Source organism: Schistocerca americana, chromosome 5 (genome assembly GCF_021461395.2).
Source record: "Schistocerca americana isolate TAMUIC-IGC-003095 chromosome 5, iqSchAmer2.1, whole genome shotgun sequence".
NCBI classification, from domain to species: Eukaryota; Metazoa; Arthropoda; class Insecta; order Orthoptera; family Acrididae; genus Schistocerca; species Schistocerca americana.
Genome location: NC_060123.1, coordinates 235,653,869 through 235,681,265, shown reverse-complemented (window position 1 = coordinate 235,681,265; position 27,397 = coordinate 235,653,869). Strand labels below are relative to the sequence as shown.

General features: G+C 42.6%; 1 protein-coding gene across 1 annotated transcript in view; it reads left to right on the top strand.

The window, feature by feature from the left end:
* The first annotated feature begins 1,577 nt into the window (after positions 1 to 1,577).
* The window catches only part of LOC124615980 (fatty acid synthase-like), a 394,674-nt gene continuing 368,854 nt past the window's right edge, over positions 1,578 to 27,397 (top strand). Inside the window, exon 1 of the mRNA XM_047144185.1 lies at positions 1,578 to 1,615. The gene's annotated coding sequence lies outside the window, so the exon portion shown is untranslated. The remainder of the gene's footprint in view (positions 1,616 to 27,397) is intronic.

Here is a 27,397-nt window from a genome sequence, read left to right as displayed (position 1 = left end):
GGCAAACCTACATTTCTAGCATTTGTAGACTTAGTGAAAGCTTTTGACAATGTTGACTGGAATACCCTCTTTCAAATTCTGAAGGTGGTAGGGGTAAAATAATACAGGGAGCGAAAGGCTATTTAGAATTTGTGCAGAAAGCAGATGGCGGTTGTAAGAGTCGAGGGACATGAAAGGAAAGAAGTGGTTGAGAAGGGAGTGAGACAGGGTTGTAGCCTCTCCCCGATGCTATTCAATCTGTATACTGAGCAAGTAGTAAAGGAAACAAAAGAAAAGTTCGGAGTGGGTATTAAAATCCATGGAGAAGAAATAAAAACTTTGAGGTTCGCCGATGACATTGTAGTTCTGTCAGAGACAGCAAAGGACTTGGAAGAGCAGTTGAACAGAATGGACAGTGTCTTGAAAGGAGTGTATAAGATGAACATCAACCAAAGCAAAATGAGGATAATGAAATGTAGTCGAATTAAGTCAGGTGATACTCAGGGAATTAGATATGGGAAACGAGAGACTTAAAGTAGTAAAGGAGTTTTGCTATTTGGGGAGCAAAATAAGTGATGATGGTCGAAGTAGAGAGGATATAAAATGTAGACTGGCAATGTCAAGGAAAGCTTTTCTGAACAAGAGAAATTTGTTAACATCGAGTATTGATTTAAGTGTCAGGAAGTCGTTTCTGAAAGTATTTGTATGGAGTGTAGCCATGTATGGAAGTGAAACATGGAAGATAAATAGTTTAGACAAGAAGAGAATAGAAACTTTAGAAATGTGGTGCTACAGAAGAATGCTGAAGATTAGATGGGTAGATCACATAACTAATGAGGAGGTATTGAGTAGAATTGGGGAGAAGAGGAGTTTGTGGCACAACTTGACAAGAAGAAGGGATCGGTTGGTAGGACACGTTCTGAGGCATCAAGGGATCACCAATTTAGTACTGGAGGGCAGTGTGGAGGGTACAAATCGTAGATGGAGACCAAGAGAAGAATACACTAAGCAGATTCAGAAGGATGTAGGCTGCAGTAGGTACTGGGAGATGAAGAGGCTTGCACAGGATAGAGTAGCATGGAGAGCTGCATCAAACCACTCCAGGACTGAAGACCACAACAACAACAACAATGCCAAACTCTCCCTACAAATATATGTCGTTGCAGGTACCCTCATCATTCTCATATTATTATTATTATTGTTAGTATGTGCATTTATTAGGTCTGCTAATTATATAACTCATATAAAGAGAAATTGCAGCGATTTTAGTGTTGCGTTCTAAGCTACGATACAAAAAAAAGTAAATTGATTTCTTCATCAGGCATTCCTAGCTTAATTGCTACTTAGCTTTGTTGATTATTAAATCTGATCTACCAGTACGGTTCACGCAGTGTGTGAGACAGAGCTATGTTCGTTATTTGCTCTTGGCTCAATAAATAATTGATGCCAACGGGACACAAAGAGCTCGGTCCCCACTTAGCAATTCTATGAAGCTGCCTTTTGTTACCGAGCGAGGCCAGTGCTCACGTGACACGGACATTTCCCAGGCGCAGTTTATAAATGATTGTTCGGCGGGAGGGGGGCACCTCCAGTTTGTAATTTGTTTTGTGGTTCTGTGACTGCAATCTACTGGAGGGTAAGTTCAGAGAATCTTGTCTCCGTGCATATTGTGATGTGCTGTTTTGTAATTGTTACTGAAAAATCAATGGTTCTGGTGGAGCCTTCCCTCTAGTACCAGACAAAATGTTAACCGATTGTGGAGAATTCCTGTAGGACAATTAATCAGAGCCACCATTCAGGAAGTGTTGAGCACCTCGTGTAGTATCATAGACGTGTCTTATAAAATGCCAATTGACCATCGTTCATCGCTAATGTGGTGCAACAACAGACTGAAGTTTCCTTATTGTGGTGAAAAATCGAATTCATGTGACAATTGTGGTAGCCAGAAAAGAGGAACATAAATATATTATTTTCTTTGCTCGTATGGCTTTGAATGGATCTGAGGGAGCAGGCTGTACGTCCGAATCTTGGATCTGAACGGCCGTCCGCGCTGGCATTTAATGCTTTGCCTTTCTGAAAAACCTCAAGTTACTATGTGGTTTACGTTTTATTATTTCTCGTTCGATCTGCCAGATACATTTTACAATGAACAGATAAGATTAATATAAATCACAATAAACGTTTGGAACTTGCAATGTGGAAACAAATTATATCAGTCATTACATTACAATTATGTCAGGGAAACTACATTATTACATTAAATGGAACAAAAATCTCATAAATTGAAGACAATTAATTACACAGTAACATTAAGATTATGGAGCCATTTCCTGACATTGTCCGTTAACTTGTGGAGCGACATCAGAGAGCCGTCTCTGAAACCATTAATGTTACAAACTAGAAGATGGTCCATTGTTTGTACCTCGCCACAGTCACAACACGAATCGTCTGTATAGCCCCATTTGGTTGTTTGCTGTCTGCACCGTCCAACTCCCGTGCGAAACCTGTTTAGAGCCGACCAGTGTTTCCTGTTGAGATTGAAGCCTTCAACCCTTTTGGTTGGGTTGTGGATTAGGTGATGGTTTTCCACGACGCCTCTTCTCAGACCCTGCCATGCATTCTTCCATTCAGCATCGAGACCCTCCGAGCCCAATGTTCTGCTCCAGGCAATAGGTTTCCTTTACTTGAGTCTCGTGGGTCCTCCCATGTCGGCATGTATGGGTAGCCTTGGGTTTGCTTCAATTTTTTCTACTATGTCCTGGGTTGCTTTCTCTCTACGTATGGAAGCAGGAGCGATGTTTGCCAGCACCGGGAGCGGTTCTCAGAGTGTCATTTAGTTGTACATCCACTTTTTTGGCGTGCGGGCTTCTGCTCCAGACTGGGGCACAGTATTCTGCAGTGCTATACACCAGTACCAGTGCAGCAGTTCGTAGAGTGGCAGCATCACAACCCCAAGTGGTGCCTGCCAGTCTGTTGAGCAGGTTATTTCTCGTCTTTAGCTTTTGGGCAATATCAGTTAGGGGTTGTCTGAAAGTCATGAAGCAATCTAGCTTAATACCGAGATATTTTGGGAAATTCTCGTGGCTGACAGCCTTACCATTTATAACCAGGCGCAGTTCCCTTCTCGCTTCCTTGTTGTTTAGATACATGACTGTGCTTACTGTTTTTGTCACATTGATTTTTAGGTGCCATGTGTCATAGTACTTTTTCAGTGTAGCTAGATCTTCATTTAGTGTTGATTCCAGGTTTTCAAACGAGTTACTTTGCGCTGTAATGGCTAAATCACATGCGTAGGCAAATTTATGTGAGTGCAGATCAGGCAAACTGCTATAAAGATGTTGAAGAGCCAGGAAGCTAAGACTGATTCTTGAGGAAGACCATTTTTTAGGGTATGGGACTTGCTGGTTTCGCCATTTAATTTGACCCTGAACTTCCTTTCGCTCAGCATGTTGTTCATGACCTTCAACGTTGTTTTGTATTTGACTATATTTGCCAGTTTTAACATGAGACCATTTAGCCATACAGTGTCGTACGCTGATGCCAGGTCAATGAGAACTATCCCTGTTTTCTTCTTTTCCTGAAAGCCTCGTTCAATGTGTGTGGTAAGTGCCAGCACCTGGTCGCAGCAGCTTCTCCCTTGTCTAAAACCTGCTTGCTCCACTTGTAGTTGTTCCTCCAGTATTGGTTTAAGTCTTTCCAACAGTATCCTTTCAAACACTTTGTAGGTTCTGCACAGTAATGAGATTGGCCTGAAGTTCCACGCGTCAGTTCCACTCTTCCCTAGTTTAAGTATGGCAATGATTTTGGCTGTTTTGCATTCTCTAAGGATTTCACAGGTTTTCATTATTCTCGTGAATAGTTCGCATAGCCATTTCAGCGCTTTTGGTCCAAGATTTTTCAAAAATTCAGGTAGGATGTTGTCTGGCCCAGCTGCCTTCCCTGCCCGTGTGTGTTGGAGTGCCATCTTCACCTCTTCTTCTTGGACTGCTGCCGTGAACATGTCGGCTTTTTCTTCACACTCCTGCAGTGCCACAGTCATCTGAGCTTTTATGTTTTTTCTTTGCTCATGAATCACTGTTATCTTGGCGTTATCCATGAGTTTCTTGCTGATTTTGTTTGGGTGGATACTGGCCTCTGCTCAGTTCCTGTAGTTGGCTCCTCCCAGCTTTTTCACGAGACTCCAGCTTTTACGGCTTGAATGTGTGAAGTCCATTTGTTCCATAAGCTTGTGCCATCTTTGTTTTCGTTCCTTGTCCAGTAGGTCGGTAAGAGCCTGGGTAGTGTCCTCATCTTCTGTTCCGTTAAATTCTGCCACGTGGTTTACTTTTCCTAATATGCAGGGAAGTCAGAAAGTAAGTTACAGATGTCGTCCCACCCAAACGGTATTGCGCAACGAGTGTGGCGCATTGTCGGAAGAAAGTACATTTTCGGGTTTACTGCAGAGTTCTGTGGTAGTATGGACAACAGATGCATCACAGTGAAGCAGTGAAATGCTGCAACTGGAAACGTACTCTAAAGTTGGAGTAAAAAATGCCTAGGCTGGAAGCCGATTCACCCAGAAATTATAGCGGTTTATGAGCCAAATGCAGTGAAAAGGTTTCCGGCGTGCTTGTGGCCGCACCATGGGAATTAACAGACTTTGATCGCGGAACGGTCGTTGGAGCTAGAAGCATCTACATCTACATCCATACTCCGCATGACGGTGTGTGGCAGAGAGTACCTTGAGTACCTCTATCGGTTCTCCCTTCTATTCCAGTCTCGTATTGTTCGTGGAAAGAAAGATTGTCGGTATGCCCCTGTGTGGACTCTAATCTCCCTGATTTTATCCTCATGGTCTCTTCGCGAGACATACGCAGGAGGGAGCAATATACTACTTGACTCCTCGGTGTAGGTATGTTCTCGAAACTTCAGCAAAACTCCGTACCGAGCTACTGAGCGTCTCTCTTGCAGAGTCTTCCTCTGGAGTTTATCTGTCATCTCCATAATGCTTTCGCGATTACTAAATGATCCTGTAACGAAACGCGCTGCTCTCCGTTGGATCTTCTCTATCTCTTCTATCAACCCTATCTGGTACGGATCCCACACTGCTGAACAATATTCAAGCAGTGGGCGAACAAGTGTACTGTAACCTACTTCCTTTGTTTTCGGATTGCATTTCCTTAGGATTCTTCCAATGAATCTCAGTCTGGCATCTGCTTTACCGACGATCTACTTCATATGATCATTTCATTTTAAATCACTCCTAATACGTACTCCCAGATAATTTATGGAATTAACTGTTTCCAGTTGCTGACCTGCTATATTGTAGCTAAATGATAAGGGATCTTTCTTTCTGTGTATTCGCAGCACATTACACTTGTCTACATTGAGATTCAATTGCCATTCCCTGCACCATGCGTCAATTCGCTGCAGATCCTCCTGCATTTCAGTACAATTTTCCATTGTTACAACCTCTCGATATACTACAGCATCATCCGCAAAAAGCCTCAGTGAACTTACGATGTTATCCATGAAGTCATTTATATATATTGTGATTAGCACTGTCCTACGACACTCCCTTGCGGCACACCTGAAATCACTCTTACTTCGGAAGACCTCTCTCCATTGAGAATGACATGCTGCGTTCTGTTATTTAGGAACTCTTCAATCCAATCACACAATTGGTCTGATAGTCCATATGTTCTTACTTTGTTCATTAAACAACTGTGGGGAACCGTATCAAACGCCTTTGCGGAAGTCAAGAAACACGGCATCTACCTAGGAACCCGTGTCTATGGCCGTCTGAGTCTCGTGGACGAATAGCGTGAGCTGGGTTTTCGAAACTCATGCTGATTCCTACAGAGTAGATTTCTAGTCTCCAGAAAAGTCATTATACTCGAACATAGTACGTGATCCAAAATTCTACAACTGATCGACGTTAGAGATATAAGTCTATAATTGTGCCCATTTGTTCGACGTCACCACGCATGGGAAACTTCATTTCGGAAATCGTTAGGGAATTCAAAATTCCGAGATCCACAGTGTCAGGAGAGTGCCGAGAATACCAAATCTCAAGTATTACCCCTCACTAAGGACAACGCAGTGACCGACGGCCTTCACTTAATGACGTGAACATCGGTGTTTCTGTAGAGTTGTCATTGCTAACAGACAAACAGCACTGCTTGAAATAACCGCGGAAATCAGTATGGGATGTATGACCGGCGTACTCGTTAGGTCAATGTGGAGAAACTTGGCGTTAATGAGTTATGGCAGTATAGAATCGACGCAAGTGCCTTTGCCAGCAGCACATCGCCTGCAGCGCCTCTGGGCCAGTGACTGCATCCGTTGGATCCTAGACGACTGGGCCGGCCGCGGTGGCCGAGCGGTTCCAGGAGCTTTAGTCGGGAACCGCGCGACTGCTACGGTCGCAGGTTCGAGTCCTGCCTCGGGCATGGATGTGTGTGATGTCCTTAGGTTAGTTAGGTTTAAGTAGTTCTAAGTTCTAGGGGACTGATGACCTCCGATGTTAAGTCCCATAGTGCTCAGAGACATATGAACCTAGACGACTGGAAAACTATGGCCTGGTCAAATGAGTCCGCTTTTCAGTTGGTAAGAGCTGATGGTAGGGTTCGAGTGTGGCGCTAACCCGACAAAGCCACAGACCCATGTTGTGAACAAGGTACTGTGGAAGCTGGTGGTAGCTCCAAATGGTGTGGGCTACGTTTATGTGGAATAGATTGGGTCGTCCGGTCACACTGAACCGATCATTGGCTGGAAATGGTTATTTTCAGCCACTTGGAGACTATTTGTTGGCATTCATGGACTTCATGCTCCCAAATAACGATGGAATTTTATGGATGACAATGCGTCGTGCCACTAGGCGACAGTTGTTCGCGACTGGTTTGAAGAACATTCTGGACAATTCTGGCGAATAATTTGGCCACCTAGATTGACCGACGTGAATCCCATCGAACATTTATGGGATGTAATCCTGCACAAAATCTTGCACTGTCAACACTTTAGCCATTACGAACGACTGTAGAGGCAGCGTCGCTGAATATTTTCGCAGGGACTTCCAAAGACTTGTGGAGGCAATGCTACGTCGAGTTGCTGTACTATGATGGACAAAAGGAGGTCCGAGACGATATTAGCAAGTATCGCACGGCTTTTGGCACCCCACTGTATTGCACTAAGGCAGCACAGACGTGATTGAGCTGATCCGCCATAAAGTCCATATCTCCCACCATGCGATATCCATTTTATCGGCAAGCTAAGCGACATTTACGGAAAAAGTCTTTTGTAAGATGAAGTTGTTCGCACAGCGGTAGTTTAATGGCTCCGTGACCAAGGAGAGGTTCATCTCGTCCAGGAACTGGTAGGACGCTACAGCCATTGTTTGCAGAGACTTGGTTACTACGTTGAAATATACTGTAATGCATCTGTGTCACTTTCAAGCATTATGCAGCTTTCGATAAAAGGTATTGGCTTGCCATGATAATCTATAACTTACTTTTTCAAGTCCTCTCCTATTCTTTTATTCTGAATACGATTATACCGAGCGAGGTGGCGCAGTGGTTAGCACACTGGACTCGCATTGGGAGGACGACGGTTCAAACCCGCGTCCGGCCATCCTAGTTTAGCTTTTCCGTGATTTCCCTAGATTACTTCAGGCAAATTCCGGTATCGTTCCTTTGAAAGGGCACGGCTGACTTTCTCCCCCATCCTATCCTCATCCCATGGAACCGATGACCTCACCGTTTGGTCCCCCCCCCCCCCCCCCCAAAACACCCACAAGCTGACCAACCAACTAAGGTTATTTGTTCCTTGAGCTTTTGGAGTTTATTACCATTGCATGATTACTGTGGAATTTTAGAATGCTCCTTGAAAAAAATGTTTTCGACTTTGTCACGCTATAAATACAAAGGTCATGATTTCTATCCAAAGGCAGCAGTAGATTTTTCGACAGTTAGGTGACTTTCACATGTGGCACAGTCTCATGTATGTGAAAAACTCCATGCTGCATCGTAATTTACATTCTACTGCGGCAACAAAGTCTCCCTATGGCAGGCTTTGTTGCAACACAAATGTGTTGCACGCGGATCCGCAATGGGGATCCGAATCCATGCTCAGAGATTTGCTGGAACGTTCTTATTAGAGGCAGCTTTTCTAACAGCATTTGGACAATGCCTGCTGCGATTCCTCGAACATATCTTTCTGTAGCTAATATAAAAATATTTATGTCTGATTGCAACATATTTTTTTTAAACATGCGACTTGTTTCAGTGCCTTATGCACAATATGAGGTACTATAAAATACTTGGCTACGAATAGCACGCCAGTCTGAAGTGCAGTATCATAAGCAGCAAATTGGGTGCTGGACCTTAGTTCATATTATAGTGCAGGCTACACTGGCGTGCTGTTCATAGACAAGCATTTTATAAGCAAAACGAGGATAATGGAATGTAGTCGAATTAAGTCAGGTGATGCTGAGGGAATTAGATTAGGAAATGAGACTCTTAAATTAGTAAAGGAGTTTTACTATTTGGGGAGCAAAATAACTGATGGTCGAAGTAGAGAGGATATAAAATGTAGACCGGCAATGGCAAGGAAAGCATTTCCGAAGAAGAGAAATTTGTTAACATCGAGTATAGATTTAAGTGTCAGGAAGTCGTTTCCGAAAGTATTTGTATGGAGTGTAGCAATGTATGGAAGCGAAACATGGACGATAAATAGTTTAGACAAGAATAGAATAGAAGCTTTCGAAATGTGGTGCTACAGAAGAATGCTGAAGATTAGATGGGTAGATCACATAACTAATGAGGAGGTATTGAATAGAATTGGGGAGAAGAGGAGTTTGTGGCACAACTTGACAAGAAGAAGGGATCGGTTGGTAGGACATGTTCTGAGGCATCAAGGGATCACCAATTTAGTGCTGGAGGGCAGCGTGGAGGGTAAAAATCGTAGAGGGAGACCAAGAGATGAATACACTAAGCAGATTCAGAAGGATGTAGGTTGCAGCAAGTACTGGGAGATGGGGAAGCTTTCATAGGATAGAGTAGCATGGAGAGCAGCATCAAACCAGTCTCAGGACTGAAGACCACAACAACAAACGTATTGTGCCTAAGACGTTGAAACACGCCATATGTTAAAAAAATACTTTGTGATCAAGAAAGAAACATTTTTATATTATTGACAGAAATGATGTCGCTACGTCCGAGTGACGACGTCGCCATTTCAAATCTGTGTCATAAACAAATCTTTTACGGTGTCCATTCTGTTTAGATAATAAGTATTGATACGTTTGCGTTCACCAAACAGAACTGAGTGAATCTACGTAACATATTGTTTGTAATGTATATCACATATTCAGTGCCACTGGCTGTGTGACTACGCTGAGACTTGGGCAGTGAATAAGTTATCGTAAGCACAATGTGAGCAGCACACAAGAATTAGGCCTTGGGCCTGTCCTGACTGGCCGACTGTTGCCTGCAAGACAGTACAAGGAGCGACCCACGAACGTGGCCGCGTGACCAGTATGTCGCCAATCCCTCCAGACGTTATTGCCATTAAGAAAACCCTGATAAAGCCGCTGCTTTTTTATTCAAGCAGCTTCTCTTTTGGCCTCACGTGGCTGAGTGGACCGTTCCAAATCTCCGTACTACGTTTCACCACTTAAATTAACAGGGTCATCATCGCATAACTGCTTGGCCATTGTCGTTTGTATACATCACTTTCACGCTTTCGTTTTGTATAGTACGTTTGATTAGTCACTGTGCGTGGACTACTGACTGATGTAGTTACGTCGGAAGTTCAAAACAGAGTTTGCAGAACACGAGTTCGCAGTACTGTTTTTTCTTAGGTACGCAACTATTTTTTAATTCGTTTTACTGTTGCGTAACATTTAACTGTTCGGTTCAGTTAATGAAAGCTGTTGAATGTGATGTGTAGTGTTTAAATGTACATTTTGTTTTCCAATTATGGTTATTTCAACTGAGGAACATATTCTTCTCATTGAACATGTGTTTCGTCAAGGGATAAATACACGGATTTAGTGCAGGAGGCATTTGCTGAAAAATTAACGGAGACAGCTGTACCTCATCGTAATGCGACTCGTCGACTTACTGAGAAATTTAGAGAGACTGGTTCAGAGCTAGATGCCGAACGAACTGGAGGTCCACCTAAACTACAAGAACTGAAATTGTTGGATATTCCTTACTCTATGCAGCGAGTCCAATAAAATCATTGTGCAAGTTGGCACAAGGAAAAGATATGGACTCGCAACCAGACATAAAGCGGTGAGGCAAACACTGAAATTCTTCTCGTATAAAGTGATTGCACTGCAAGAACAGAAAGATGCGAATCTGCTATTGGAAACAGATTACATCTTTATTCTTGACGTCACCTTTTATACAGACGAGGCCTGGCTGCACCCTTCCGGTCATGTTAACACACTAAACACACGATTATGGTCAATCCATGTGCTGAGCTTGAAACGTAATTGCCTTTTCAGAAAATTGGAGTGTTGGTAGCAATGTACAGACGGCGCATTATTGGGCTTTTATTTTTTGAAGAAACCGTGAACAGCAAAAATTATTGTTTAATGATCCATGATTTCATTGGCCAGCTAAAGGAAGACGAAATCAGATACTCATGTTTCAACGAGATGGCACTGCTGTGCATATAGCTACTGACATTATGCGTCTTCTGGAAGAGTATTCTGGGGAACGTATCTCCTTAAAAAACCTATGCCCTCCTCGCTCGCCCGACCCTTCCCTACCAGATATTTTTGGGAGGGGGGAGGAAGGTGGGGCAAAGTCTGTAGTATACTTCAGATGCCCACGCACGCTTTGTGACCTAAAAACTTAAATAACTGCCAATTTGAGAACCATATCTCAATCAGATCTGCAGAAACTGCTTCCCAATAAAATTAAGGAGGTCAGACGTGTATAGTTGCCCGTGGACTTCATTTTCAACATACGTTGAAACTGCACTGCAACTTTCCGAACATCCTGTAGATGGACCTAAAATAAGATTTGTTGTGCTCAGAAGTTTTAAAAATCTTCGTCACTAGCGGGTAGAGAAGGAAGGAGGAAGTTTGTTGCATAGAAGTTCGTTAAGCTTCCTCCGTATGCAGAAGCTGAAAAGATCTTGAAACAGGAAAGGCTGACACCTTCTTCTATGAAGCGTCGGTGCCCTATGTGGCCTTCAGATTGTGGATCCGGCACCCGAAGGAACGGTGCACACCTGGCTACAAGAGGTAATGTTGACTAAACCTTACTGTGGGAAGAACATGAAAAATAAAACTCAATTACTATCACGTATGTCTCCTGCAAATAAAGTCACGCAGTCAATGGGCACACTAGGAAAAAAAAAAATTTAAAACTGATGAGAAACAGTTTTGCACCACTCTCATGACTTTTTTTGATTTTTAAGATTTGAAAGATTTTTACAATACTTCTTCAACAAGGAGAAAATCCATAAGAAAGTCCACGTGTGTCACGGACGTAAACACGAGCCTTCCATTTTCCTTGCAGCTCGGTGCAGCTCTAATCGTATACAAGTCGATGCTTCTTGTCTACACTACAATATTCAGCCTAACAATATGTCTCCAAGAGTCAGTTTCAGCTTGTACCGTGCGCACACGGTCACTCGACGCAAGACAGGGTTGTCAGCACATGAATCCAGACTGACAGAGACTACAATGACGTATTCCGAACATTCGACTGCCATTGTGAAACACAGAACATTATAGACCTGTCTCATGCTTGCCACCCGAGGTAAACAGCAACAGCTGCTGACTCCTACCTAAAAATTATGGCTCGTAGGTACCCCGGGGTTAGTGAAACAGAACTGCGCTTTTCCTATCCGAAGGGAGATGGAAGTTCTGTGTCGACTCACACATGCAGCGGTCTTCACTTGATCAGTTTGCCTAGAGGCTACTATAACAGAGCAACAACTTCTCTCCTCTGGAATGGAACCTGGATCAGTGTCATGCGGCTCTCTTCAGCGTCGAGCGCAGGATCTGTCTGACGTCTGACGATCGTCGTAGAACAGTGAGAGGCAGCCATTTACCAATGCACGTCTCAGGTATGCAGTCTCACGGGTTCATCTCGTATGTGCGTCAGTCTTGTTTTGGGCCGAATTATGTACTGAAGTCGGGCATCTCTCATCGCTATCGAAGATAGTTTGAGGACTGCGTAGCATCGGGATGGGATTCTCCAACGGCAACGGGTCCGCTTTTCAAGACGAGCACATCGCGCTCACCTCGTGAACAATTTCCATGCAGAAACCAAACGAATCCAGTGGCATGCGGTAGCCCGACTGCGCGTGCTTGGGACCAGGAGAAACCCAAATGCATTGTCACAGAAACGCTCTACTTACTCTGGACGAGCGCAGGGCTACCGTTGAAGAGTGGTACAGCTCGAGCAACACCGTCTCGATCAGCTTGTAGACATCACGCCACGGAGGACCCTAGAGTGCTACAACGCAAAGGGTAGAGCAACCCAATACTGAATTTCGTAATTGATGGCAAGGCTTATTAACTGTCATATCATTTGTTCTAATAAATGAAGAAACACATTTTCTTTCATTACATTGTATACTACCGGTTTCGATGTGCCCTACAGATCATCTTCATGTCGGGCGCCGCAGGTTGCATTTTGTCAACAATAGTACGAATGATGTAAAAGTAACGTAAAAATCAAGTTGGTTTTATGTCATACTTACACTGTTGATAAACTGCTCCTTGCGGCGCCGGACCTGAAGATGATCAGCAGGGCACATCGAAATCGGTTGTCTTTATTAATAAAACAAACTGTGATACAGGCGGTGGTTCTTCATTTATCACAGCACTGAATGGTACACAGCAGTAGAATTTGATGTCACGGATGCGAACTTTCCAGCAGCCAACATTTTAAATATTGATTTGCTTCTTCTACGCATTTTTTTTTTTGAACACTATGGGACTCAACATCTGAGGTCATCAGTCCCCTAGCCTTAGAACTACTTAAACCTAAGGACCTCACAAACTTCCATGCCCGAGGCAGGATTCGAACCTGCGACCGTAGCGGTCACGCGGTTCCAGACTGAAGCGCCTAGAACCGCACGGCCACACCGGCCGGCCCCCACCATCTGGTATCAATGCATTACCCTATCATCCATTATATATAATCATTTTCATAGTACACTTGATATTATAGATGAGTAGGACACAAGACAGGACATAGATAATGTCCGTTTGACGTCAACAGTGTGTAACATTTTACTTTTTTTGAATAGGACAATGTTCCTCTCCAATAATTTTTAGATTAGTTACAATAAGCTTACGCTGCAAGAGAATTCGCTTGTATTTTTCAATATGTGGTCTGTTGTCGGTTTGAAGGCCTTCCATAACATCGGCAACGTAGTGCAACTCCACCGAGGGCTGTCTGGAGTAGGGTGGAGATAGCAATGTGAAAGTTGCGTGCTGTCGAAGACGATCTTCATATTCCTAATGCGATTAGGACATCGTATACTCTTGATGACGTTTAGCACCTGTGCAGTCAGTCACCCAATTTCAGAATTCATTTTGAGTAATCCTGCTAAATTCCCAAAATATTGTCTTTTTATATTGATGAGTAATATGGATAGTCGTTACGTTCATGTGCCGTCTACAACGCAAATTTAATGTTACTATCCTAGGAACTAACCTGCAATACGTTTTGTATTTCATAATCGGAACTATCTGCATTAACCGTCATCAGAGCAATGTCAGGGAACAGAATGCAGCAGTGCCTTGCTACCTACTTGAGGACCTGCTTGAGTCGTGTTCTAAGGAAAGGGTAGTTGCTGGTTCACATTATATTACACTAGCGAGAAGTACCGACTTTTCCTTTTCTCTGCAAACATCCAGAACTAAATTCAGTAACTAAATGCTAAGAACATATTTGCATTGTGCCAACTCAAAGATCAATAGATATGGATATAGATACAGATTTTTATATTTAAAGCCATTCTCGTTCTGCGTTGGAATAAACATCATTCATTATTTGCTTGTTCTTGTTACGATTGTTATTGTCATTCTCTCACTCGCAAGAGTTTTCGCATTCCTATTTGGTATCGATGCACATGAAGAGTGGCTATGAAAGAAGGGAATACTGAATGTTACGTCATGCAGAATACACTCATTTACTTCGGCTCCTCGTGATCTACGCTACAGGAGAAGTGAGATACATAAAGTTGACAGTGTGAGGACAGACCTGGTAGCACAACTGTGCAACTACACAGTGTTACCAGATAAAATGGTGCTGCGGAATCGAAAGTGTAGTACGGACTTTGCCACAGTAGCAGACAGCTGGTAACTTAGGACCATGACCGTGGATTACACTTTGGTCAGTGCTGGTTAGAGTGCTGCAACTGTAAATGGAAGGCTTTGTTTGATAGTCTTATGCTGATACTGTCTGAATAAATTATGCCATTGGATACAAAGCGGTTTAGTTTTGAGACCTAACCCACGAGGGGGGAAGGCACAGTGGTCTGCTTCAGGAATTCCAAGCAATAAAACACAAAAAACAACCCAGGAAGGGAGACAAGCATTTGGAATCTGTCCATCGTTACGGGGTCAAACAAGAGGGTAACATTACTGAAACAATGATCGGGCTACTTAGTATATAATAGAGCATACAGATTTCAAGGAGGAAACGTATGAAGACGCAGACTTCCTCGTTATCAATATGTGCGGCATATCTTTCGTGTTAACGAAAGTAAATTCCCGCTTTACCTCCTCTTACGTGCCAAATGAAATGAATGCCATGAGGAATAGAATATTTGTTGACTGCGTCTCTTCTTGCTTCCATCCTTACCAACATATTTCTTCATTCTCGTGGTAATCATGACATTCTATGTGTATGCTGCAAAAGATTGCAAGTGGACAAATTCGACATCGAGGTGCAAAGCGTTATATTCAATTCGAATAAGCTTCCGGTGTATTTTTACTTCGTTTGTAGTTTTAGATGATTATGAACGTTACGGAAAATTATCTCACATGCTTTATGTTAAATGAGAAACATTGAATGATCCGTTTTGCTTTCCCTACGTTGAAATGATATAATGTCGGCGTCAACAGCCTTCTTCCACGCCGGAAGCTGAAACTTGTATGATTCTGGATTGATGATAATTGAATGTCTCATATGTATACATAGCCCACAAGGCGACGTCAGAAACCATCAGGGGAGAACGCCGCATAAAAACCAAACGTGCGCGCGCGTCTCCACTCTGAAGAACCGTACTAGAGAATCACGGCAAGCATTTCGCTGAAGAGCTGCTTCGTCAGAGAGCCTAGAAATGGCAGCGTCGTAGCAAGTATTTGTCAACACTCCGATAGTGCATTTACTTCCGGGTGTACGTCGGCGTTACCTCGCTAAATTCACTTGACAATCGTTTTCCACATCGAAGACTCGTACGATATAATCTACTGCAAGATGACACAATTAGAAAGTATATTTAATTTCTGGACTCCAAGAACGGCGTTATTCACATAAGTAACACCTGTCTGTGTGTGCATTCGGGAGGAGGACGGTGCAATCCCGCGCCCGGCCATCCTGATTTAGGTTTTCAATGATTTCCCTAAATCGCTTCAGGCAAATGCCGGGATGGTTCCTTAGGAAGCGCACGGCCGATTTCCTTCCCCATCCTTCCCTAATCCGAGCTTGTGCTTCGTCTCTAATGACATCGTTGTCGACGGGACGTTAAAACAGTAATCTCCACCTCCTCTGTTCGTGTGTTTAAGGTTGCGTTTTGAGGCTCAGGCAACATCGCAGTGACTATATTCCGCCTCTGGCAGCCAGTGTGTCGTTAGCTCAGAGGTTCCCTTGTGCGTTGCAGTGCTTGTACTATAAGACATAGCAGTTCGAATCACGGTAGAAGCCGCTGACTACAACCTTTTATTTTCCATTTTAATTAATGGAGTTGCAAACTGCTAGTAAAAATTTCTTATGCGAAATCTGAAGAATGCCTTTAAACATCAATCTTCGTCCGATTTCGACTTAGTAAATTAAGTTAATATCATGGATTTCTGCTTTGCAAATTCCAAGGTGCTTCACTGTAAAATAGACCCTGAAAAGATTCAAACCGACTGTCAACGATATAAATTTGAGCTTTGTTCGTCATATAGGTGTAACATGTCAGAAGGTTGTTTATGAAGTGCACATGTTCATTAATATAGTTCCCTTCTTCTAAATTTTTGCAATAGCATTTAACTGAAGACGTTTTCTAACACCGGCGTTAGCAATTCCTTTCCGTTCTCTGAAACCTTCAAAACGACAAATTTTTCTGGTTTAAATCTGATGACCTTAACTATCACTTCCGATCAACAATAAATACTTCATGAACTCCAAATGTGCAGTGTTCCTGAACTGCTACAGAGCATGCATTGCAAGGTATTCACACAGTTTATCACATAGACTTACCATAAGGAATGAAACAAGAACTGTAATACACTTTACACCACAGACGCTCACTCTGGCTTGACGAAAACATCCAAACATTGACCAAAAGTTGCACAAATAATTGAGTTTGAAAGGAAAAGAAACGAGGTATGAAGCATTTATAAATTCATCGAATGTAGTGAGGTGGTTTCATTTCGTCCCAGTCTATAAAATTAATTTCGGGCCATACTCAGCTCTTGCCGATTAATGTAATATAATACCCGCCTACTAATCAGGGCGTCTGTCTCCGTTGCTTTTGAGCGTGAATGGAAATTGTAGACATTTTCTGTGGAGCAATATTTAATAATGAAGCGTTTTAAATCATCAAAAGCGATGAGCGGTAGCAGGCGCTTTCGATAACGAACGGGGGAGTGCAGCGCCGCTGCTGTCGCCACGGCCGCTGCCAGTAGCCAGCAAATGGATCCCGGAGCTTTGCCGCATACGGCGTCCAGAGGAGGACAGTTTGCAGGAAATCTGCCGCAAAATCGTTACTGGATAAAATTTTGATATCGGTGTGTCACAAAGCGAAATAGATTGAATCTGCGCTGCCGTTACATTCACGTCTTCAGCATTCAGACAGAAGAGGCTATAAAAATATTTTATGCCAGCTGCTCTCGATCCACTGACATTATGAACAGAAACAACGCACGCTACCGCTAGACCACAGGCGTAATCAGCCTAGAGTTTCTCTATCATGGGACAAGTTTTCCTCCAGGAAGTGCCGCAGTCTACAGTGTTGCCAGATTGTGCAGATAACCGGACTTAGAGAATTAGCGAGTTGGCCAGTTTTTTTGTCCCATGTCGCGATCGGCGCGGACTTAGCCTCTGAAGCGGCCGGCCGCCGGTCAAGTTTTATGTCAGTGTACATTTTACCTACAACGGAGGACAGTTTTTATGTGCGCTTGAATATTTATTCTAAATTGCAAACTCAATCTATCAGTTTATGCTGAAGACTTTAACAGTCTCTTCAGCGTCGGGTACCTAACACGTCCTTTTATTTATTTACTGGCGCGTGGTAGGTTGTACGCACCATATTACATGCGTGGTACCTGTCATTATTAAAATACTTTTATAAGTACATACAGAACGCATATTAGCTGCTAACATATTACATAAACAGTCAATGACCGCAACTCTTTTAAATTACTAAACAGTATCGATATTACTAAATGCATCCTACCAGTTGCAGGTTGCCTATCTATAGGCTTCCAGGGGCAAGAAAAATATTATTTTCAATAGTTCATAATTATTGACCAAATTTAAAATGGTGTCATAATCTATTCGTTAAGAGGTATAATCTTACGCTGAAGTTTTAACAGAACAAAACAAAAATTACAGTTAGGAACTGTGTATATATCTTGATGCAGTGTAACTGAGTGAGTGCAAATACCCAGTCTATATTCATCCAGTATATGAGAATAAGAGCGCTTAATTACTTACAGAAAACTGTACACATACGAGTAAGATTTTTTTTGTTTTTGTTTTTTTTTTTTTTTTTTTTTACCGTGACATCCCCTACAAAATGATTAAACGAAAAAAGCTTATCGCTTACTATGTTTTCGCTGTTCGTGCAGTAAACTGTCACATTATCCATGTCGTTTTAATTAATTACTTCTTTACTACTAATTCTATTCGCAAACCATTTTGTAGACAGTATCCACACATAACACTGAACTTACCTACAAAAGTATATCATTATTAGCGAACCCGGCAATGCATTGCAATTTCTAAATATGTGTAGGAATTGCATACACATCCTAAATTCTTTGCCCACCTCTCTCTGCCCATCTTCTGATCCCTCCCCCTTCTCTCTCTCCGTACATCTCCTCCTCCCCTCATCTCTCTGGCCATCTCTTCCTCCTCCCCACTACCTATGTCCATTTCCGTCTGAATGTTCAGTAGATTGCCTTGTACGAAGTTGAAGTAAACCCGTCAAGATATTTTCGAGATTTTTGGTAACAGCGTTTCTCCTTCTCATGTTACATACATATTTATATATGCAGTATATTACAAAAACATATAATCTACGTCCGTCCGAACTTTCTTTAGAGCTTCGTGTAAAAATTTGTAGTAAATCGGTCAAGTTTCGAGATTTTCGGTAACAACGTTTCATCTTTATATATTACTTATGTATGTATTATACATACACTATGTCATCAAAAGTATCTGGACACCCCCATGAACATACGTTTTTTTATATTAGGTGCATTGTGCTGCCACCTACTGCCAGATATTCCATATCAGCGACCTCAGTAGTCATTAGACATCGTGAGAGAGCAGAATGGGACGCTCCACGAAACTCAAGGACTTCGAACGTGGTCAGGTGATTCGGTGTCACTTGTGTCATACGTCTGTACGCGAGATTTCCACACTCCTAAACATCCCTATTTCCACTGTTTCCGATGTGATAGTGAAGTGGAAACGTGAAGCACAAAAACGTACAAGCCGACCTCGTCTGTTGACTGACAGAGACCGCCGAGCGTTGAAGAGGGTCGTAATCTGCAATAAACAGACATCTATCCAGACCATCCCACAGGCATTCCAAACTGCATCAGGATCCACTGCAAGTACTGTGACAGTTAGGCAAGAGGTGAGACAACTTGGATTTCATGGTCGAGAGGCTGCTCTTAAGCCACACATCACGCCGGTAAATGCGAAACGACACCTCGTTTGGTGTAAGGAGCTTAAACATTGGACGATTGAACAGTGGAAAATCGTTGTGTGGGGTAACGAATCACGGTACACAATGCGGCAGGGTATGGGATGGCGACTGCCCAGTGAACGTCATCTGCCGGTGTGTGTAGTGCCAACAGTAAAATTCGGAAGCGGTGGTGTTATGGTGTGGTCGTGTTTCTCGTGGAGGGGGCTTGCACCCCTTGTTGTTCTGCGTGGCACTATCACAGAACAGGCCTATCTTGATGTTTTAAACATTTTCTTGCTTCCCACTGTTGAAGAGCAATTCAAGGATGGAAACTGCATCTTTCAACACGATCGAGCACCTGTTTATAGCGCACGCCTTGTGGCGGGGTGGTTACACAACAATAAAATCCCCGTAATGGACTGGCCTGCACAGAGTCCTGACCTGAATCCTACAGAACACCTTTGGGATGTTTAGTAACGCCGACTTCGTGCCAGGCCTCACCTCTCCTCAGTGCAGCACTCCGTGAAGAATGGGCTGCCATTCCCAAGAAACCTTCCAGCACCTGAATGAACGTATGTCTGCGCGAGTGGAAGTTGTCAAGTCTAAGGGGGGAGGGGGGGGGGGGGCAACACCATATTGAATTCCAGCATTACCGATAGAGGGCGCTACGAACTTGTAAGTCATAGTCAGCCAGGTGTCCAGACACTTTTGATCACATAGTGTAGATACAAATGGGTTACCTGAGATGACGCGATCTGCCCTCTAACAAATTGTATAGCAGATTTTATCGAGCAACCTGTGTGACAGGCCCTATGTACATTCGCATTTTATTAATCACATTTTATTAACATTCTCTTTATTACACGTACTTATTACCGCCAAAAAACAGGAACGCAGCGTTCACAGGCTATGCACGTTATCTCGTATTCTCTTTCGCTCCCTCTAGTGTAAACTCTTGTTCACAGATACAAGCGAATGGCAGTAAACACTTGCGAGTAGTCTGCGAATGCGCGTTTGCTTCCAAACACTCCAATGTAAACCAGATTTGAGAAATCTCTCGACTAGGTGACAGATGAGAGTACCTGTGTCACCTGAATCGAATTCCGGTAAGCGTACTGATTACTTTACCAATGTTGACAGCAGGCAACACGCCTAACATGTCAGTAAATAAAATGATTCCAAAATCAATTATGGTGAATGCACACATCACGTGCCTTCGTGTAATTCAACCGCTAATCGCATCGTGAGTCGCTCACTGAGAAACTGACTGCGTCGAGTGTTGTGTTCTGAAATCTTGGTTATGCTGCAAACAGCTTACGATTACGACCATAGGACAGTGATGTAGTCTGCTATCATGTTCTCGCCGAGCTTACTGTAGTTACGATAATGGATTTAGTGTATCCTTAAATGGTTCAAATGGCTCTGAGCACTATGGGACTTAACATCTGTGATCATCAGTCCCCTAGAACTTAGAACTACTTAAACCTAACTAACCTAAGGACATCACACACATCCATACCCGAGGCATGATTCGAACCTGTGAGTGTATCCTTAATCCTTATTTTATTGTTTTTGTTTTCCTCGCACTTTGAAAAGGTTGCATGAGGTCTTAATGTTTTTCTTACTGCCGTAATCCCGCAAGAGAGGCCAAATACCCTACATCTGCATCTACATTTATACTCTGCAAACCACCGAGAGGCGCATGGCAGAAGGTACATCCCACTGTACCGGTTATTAGAATTTCTTCCTCTTCCATTCACGTATGCAGCGCGGGAAGAATTATAGTTTGATTGCCTCTGTGCGTGCGGTAATTATTCTGATTTTATCATCACGATCCTGTGTGGGCGATACGTAAGGACTGTAGTATATCCCTAGAGTAAAAATTTAAAGCTGGTTCTTGAAACTTTATTTAAATTTTCTCGGGATAGTTTACATCTGTCTTCAAGAGTCTGCCATGTCAGTTCCTTCAGTATCTCTGTGACACTCTCCTATGGATTAAACAAACCTATGACCATTCGTGCTGCCCTTCTCTGTATACGTTCAATATCCCCTGTTACTCAGCTCCCACGCACTTGAGCAGTATTCTCGCATGGACTGCTCGAGTGGTTTGTAAACATGCTCGAGCGGATTGTAAACAATCTCTTTTCTAGACTGATTGCACTTTCCCAGTATTCTACCAATGAAACGAAGTTTACCACCTATTTAATCCACGGGTGAACCTATGTGATCATTCTATTTCGTATCCCTACACAATGCTACACCTAGGTATTTGTGTGAGCTGACAGGTTCCAATAGTCATAGTCATAGTCATGGGATACTATGTTTCTTCGTTTTGTGAAGTGCACGATTTTACATTTCCGAACATTTGGAGCAAGTTGCCAGACTCTGCACCATGTTGAAATATTATTAAGATCTGACTGAACAATTATGCAGATTCTTTCAGAGAGTACTTAACTGTAGATAAATGAGTTACTATTATTATTGTCTGCAGGGTCATTAATATACAACATGAACAGCAGGAGTCCCTACACACTTCCCTGGGGTACACCGGAAGTTACTTCTACATCTAATGGTGATTCTCCATCTAAGATAACAAGCTGCATCCTCCTTACCAAAAAGTCCTCAATCCAGTCACAAATTTATCTTGATATCCCATATAGCCGTGCTTTTGAAAATAAGCGCAGGTGTGTACTGAGTCAAATGCTTTCCCGAAATCAAGAAACACTGTGTCTATCTGAATGCGTTGATCCAGAGCTTTTAATAAGTCACATGAGGAAAGTGCGAGTTAGGTTTCACATGATCGATGTTTCCGGAATCCATGCTAGTTGGCACTGAAGAGGTCACTCTGTTCAAGATACCTCATTGTGTTTGAGCTCAGAACACAATCTAAGATTCTACTACAAATCGATGTCAAGGATACTAGACGGTAGTTTTGTGGATCACTTATAAGATGGTGTGACATGGGCTTTTTTTTTTTCAAAAATTGAGCACGGTTTCTTGTTCGAGGGATTTACGATGGATAATAGAAGAGGGTCTAAATCATCCGCAAATTTAGTATAGCACGTGAAAGGGATTCCATCGGGCCCTGGAGTTCTGTTCAGGTTTATCGATTTCAGCTGTTTTCCAACACCACTGACACTAATACTTATTTCATTCATCTTTTCACCGGTGTGAGGATTAAATTTGGGAAGTTTTCCTGGGTTTTTCAATTTTAGTTCCTGTCGCATTTGCTAGGCACTGGACACTAACTTTGGTGCCATAACAACCTTTACTTATGACCAAATTTCTTTGGATTTTGTGAAATGTCATTCTGCTACGGTAGTCATTGAAGACATCACGCATCGCTCTCCTGACAGCAAACGTGTTTCATTCAGCATCTCTCTGTCTACTGCCCTACGCTTTGTTTTACACCTATTATACAGCAATGTATGTTTCTTTAGAACTTTCTTTACAGTGACTGTGTACCATGGAAGTTCCGTTCCAGCATGAACTATTCTTCTGGATACATATCTATCCAGTGCGTGGTCAACTATTCTTTTAAACTTGTGCCAGAGTTCCTCTACATGCTGCTGACCTGTACTTAAAATTTCAAGTTCCTTATCGAAATATGATACGAGCGATTTTTTACCTAGTTTACTGAACGTATATATCTCTCTGCTTGTTTTAGTTGTCCTTTGTACTTTAGTAAACATTGTTGCCACAACTGTGTGATAGTCACTGATACTAGTTTTGATGTGGGTAGCTGGCCGGTGTGGCCGTGCGGTTCTAGGCGCTTCAGTCTGGAACCGCGTGACCGCTACGGTCGCAGGTTCGAATCCTGCCTCGGGCATGGATGTGTGTGATGTCCTTAGGTTAGTTAGGTTTAAGTAGTTCTAAGTTCTAGGGGACTGATGACCACAGCTGTTAAGTCCCATAGTGCTCAGAGCCATTTGAACCATTTCTTTGATGTGGGTATCCTCAAAGAGATCAGATTTGTTCATTGCCATTATATCCAATATACTGTATTTGCACCATAAGTGGGGTTCTTAACTATCTGTTCTAGGTAGTTTTCAGAGAAGGCATTTAGTAATGTTCCACAGGATGTCTTATCATGCCCACCATTAACAAACAGTAATATTGCCAGTTAACTACCAGATGATTAAAGTCTTCACCAATGTTTACAGTATGTGAAATGAGGTTTTCTCTAAAGTTTTCGGTTACATCATGAGATGAGTCTGGTTGGCGACAGAAGGTTTCAGTTATCATTTTATGTCCACTCCTGGTACTGAGTCTTGCCCAAACAGTTCCGTCCTTCCACTCGACTTAGACCCAAAGGGCCGCGATCAGTTCTGAGGACAATTCAGAAAATAGTGATCTTCGTCAGAACTAGGTGTGTGAGGTTGGTCTTCTCAATCTTCTCTGCCAGTCGCTGGAATGATCCAAATAGGACCTCAGAACCAACATTACAGATGTCATTTACTCCAATGTGTGTCACAACATGTTTGTTTGGTTGCAACCTGTTTCCTTAATGGCTACTGGAATAGCCTCTTCAGCATGTTGAATGAGGCACCCAGGCATACACACTGAGTGCACTTTGTGTCACCTCCTGTCCCTTTCTGCCATTTCCCTAAGGGGTACCATCATTCACCATATGTTTGGATTACCGACGATTAATAGACTACTACCCTTTTGCGTTTGCCTTCTCTTGACACTGGACAAAACAGGTTTACCCAAAATAGGTGAAATGGGTCCCATTGGCTCAGTTTTAGTAAGAGACAGCACCTCAAACCTTTTGACCAGGAGGATCGGTACAGTAGCCTGAGATCTCTCTGCTCCCTGCCCACCCCGTACAGGACGCCTAGATCTACCACTGACACACCACTCGCAGTCAAATGGACGAGTAATGACAGATCCTGTACTTTCTGCAGAGGATACAGGATCCACAGGAGAGGATAATACTTGATGCACCTCTGGACCAGTATCACATGTACATCACTCTCGGGAGGTCTTCCAGCACACCAAGTCACGGTAGCTGCCAATCGTTTGACAGCGGTCACGGCCATTTCCAGCTGCTTACAAACGTCAACCAATTCAGCCCTTGTTCGAGAACAGCGTTCACTGTGGTGTTGCATTTGGGTGGCGCTATGTACTACAAGGCAGTGAACAAATAACTTTAAATTAAGCCCGCTGATTATCTTTTAATCTGTTAAGCTAAAAAGTTGCTAAGGCCATACGAGAATTGAAAAAAGTACACAACACGAGATTTCTATCCAGGCAACACAAAACCTGTGGTAAAGGTCATTAGGTTCCTAAAACGTTTTGAGGCTAATTATAGTTGTTAACAAACTCGAAAGTAGAGTTAATTTACGATAAATGCAGATAATAGATAGGGCTATCCCTCTTTTGGGGAAAACTAGATGTAACACAATATGTTAGTTACAAAATCTACTACAGTAACTACATCACTAACGACGATTTACTAAAAATTGCTCATAGATTATGCAAAGGACAATGGTAGCTTCCGAAAATCTCGACAACGTACGTTTATTTGCGTTGATATACAGTGATATTCAGGGGTAATGTATTCTTTGGCAGAGCTGTGGACCACAAACGTTTGTTATGATATGAAATGAATTATGTATCCAAAACACTCGCACTGATTAGTAACAAAAATACAAGCGTCCGAAAATTCTCAAAAATAACCTACTTCTCGCGTAATTGTACAATGGAATTAGAGAACGATTGTTTTGAAAGAGTATAGGCCTACTGTTCTCAAAAATTTTAAAAGAGTACAATTCAGTTTCAGCCTGTAATTGACGATAACAATAAAAGTTTATCGCTGCACTCGCGAAAGTTAGAAATTTCGCAATATATCATGGTATAAACGGGTATTGATACAATCAACGACAGATTAAGCAGGAGCGACGCGAACAGTAAAATATGTGAATCTAGAACTTCAAATCGGCACACACGAATTGTGTACAAGCGGTCTCACACAAAGGAAAATTCCTAAGTCGATTTTTATATAAAAAGACACGTGCATATTCCACGGCTTTTTCACTTAGCTGATTCTGTGCATATTCAGCTACACAATCTGCAAAACAACTGTGACATGTCTTTGCAATTCGCAGTCATCAGAAAACATCTCTCTTTGAGAAGCAGCTTTTTTGTCGTATTACTTTAGAAAACTGACGTATGGACGCAAAGGACCTTAAAGAAGAAATTATGAGAGAAGAAACTGAAAAAAAAGAGATTAAGATGGTACGGGCATGCTAAGAGGATGCGTGGTCAGACTCCCCAAAATTATGGAAGAACTAAAGATGGATGAAAAAAGACCTAGAAGGCGCCCAAGAACATGGTGGAAAACGGGAGTGAGAATATCTGTGGAAGGGAGAGGCGTGACCTGGCAGCAAGTGGAAGAAGAAAAGTGGTGGGAGGATCAAGCCAAATGGAGAGGACTCGTAAGCACCCAGACCCAGCAGTATCTGGAGCGGGAATCTGGATATAGATAGATGTATGGACGCAGACTTTCAGATAATATACGAGGGTGAGTCAAATAAAAACCTTAAATTTGTAATAAAAAATCGAAATTTCGTGCCGTTATCCTGTAAGTTGGTAAGGATGCTACAAACAGCGTGCATAATAGCCTGTATGTGGCAGCATAGTGCGGATGCACACGTACCTTCGCAATATCAGTATAAAGATAGCCACTCCACTTGCGACTAGCACCAGGGAAGAACAGAGTTCTGTTATTCGGTTTTTGCGTAGTGAAGGTGTGAAACCTATTGAAATTCATCGATGAATGAAAGTTCAGTACGGTGATGCATGTTTGTCACAGCAGCAAGTCTACGAATTGAGTAGGAAGTTCGCAAATGTTGTGACTTCAGTGGAAGTTGCTCCTAGTCCAGGGCAGTCACAACGAGTTGTGACTCCACAGAACATTGCAGCAGTTGAAGTCATAGTGAAGGAAAACCGCCGAGTGACACTGAATGACATTGCATGTTTACAGATTAGTCATGAGTCAGCACACGACTTTGTGCATGATGTGCTCCAGTTTCACAAGGTGACTGCAAGATGCGTGCCACGGCAACTTACTGCTGAAATGAGAGAACAACGTGTTGATGCTTGTGAAGAACTTCTTCGGCGCTTTGAACAAGAAGGCGTTGGCTTCCTTGCAAGAAACGTTACTGGGGACGAAACCTGGGTTCACTTCCACCAACCGGAAACGAGTGTCTTCCTCATCCACCGTACTCACAAGACCTTGCCCCAAGTGATTTCCATATGTTTGGACCACTCAAAGTCGCAATCAGAGGATGAAGAGGTGCGTCATGCGGTGCATGAGTGGTTGCGCAGACTACCAAAAGAATTTTTTTCTAAAGGAATTTATGCACTTTGTAAGCGCTGGAGGACTTGCATTGAGCATGGGGGAGATTATGTTGAAAAGTGTTACAGCTTTGTACCACTTCTGCTAAGGTTTTCATTTGACTCACCCTCGTACATATACTTAAAAGAAATCGAGCATGGCCAGTACATCAGGTCCCCTTACTAGATAAAGCTCATATATGCGCTCACAGTCGTAAAATCTGTACAATTTGGTTGCTGTCCCAAGTGCAAACACATACAGAGTGCATAAAAAATCGGACAGTAACTCAAATACTACGGTACACTGTAATCATTTTCTTGTCTTGAAAAGAATAACTCGCTGAGTGTGACACCTAACAGCAGCACCAGGTACTTGGTGGTGTGATGTCACGAGTCACTGGGTCCTATCCGCGATCCTAGAATGCTCAGTCCTGGAATATATGTTGGATGCAGGTCCTTGACTGTATTCCATAGTATGATTTAATCATGTGCAATATGAGAAATTTTATTACCTCAACAATCGAGCTATTATGGCTCGTACTTACCTTGACAACAGTATGTCGAAGAAGCCAATAAGGAAGTCGGCATGGTCAAAAAGGACGGTTTTGTCTCCCATTTACTTTGTTGTGAGCCATGAGGAACAGCATCAAGTTCAGAAATATGGAAGAGAAAATGACACGTACGAAATCTGCTCTCGATAATGGAGTAGTTTGTTTTACCTTTTCTCATTACTTTCTAACAGAAAAGGTGGTATTCTTCAGAGTATGAATTGAAACTTATGCAATTATGCCAGCTGGACTGGCCTTTCTTAGACCCCCTTCATACGAAAGTTCTTTATGACACTTCCCCTGGCGAACTTGGTTACGTCGCACATGTATAATCGGCACTTGAATTGGTATCGCTGCTCATTGTTATTTAATAATGCAACCATGTGGGCCATGCTGTTGGCTAGAGATGGTAGTCTATACAGAAGATCTAAAAAACATCCATTGGT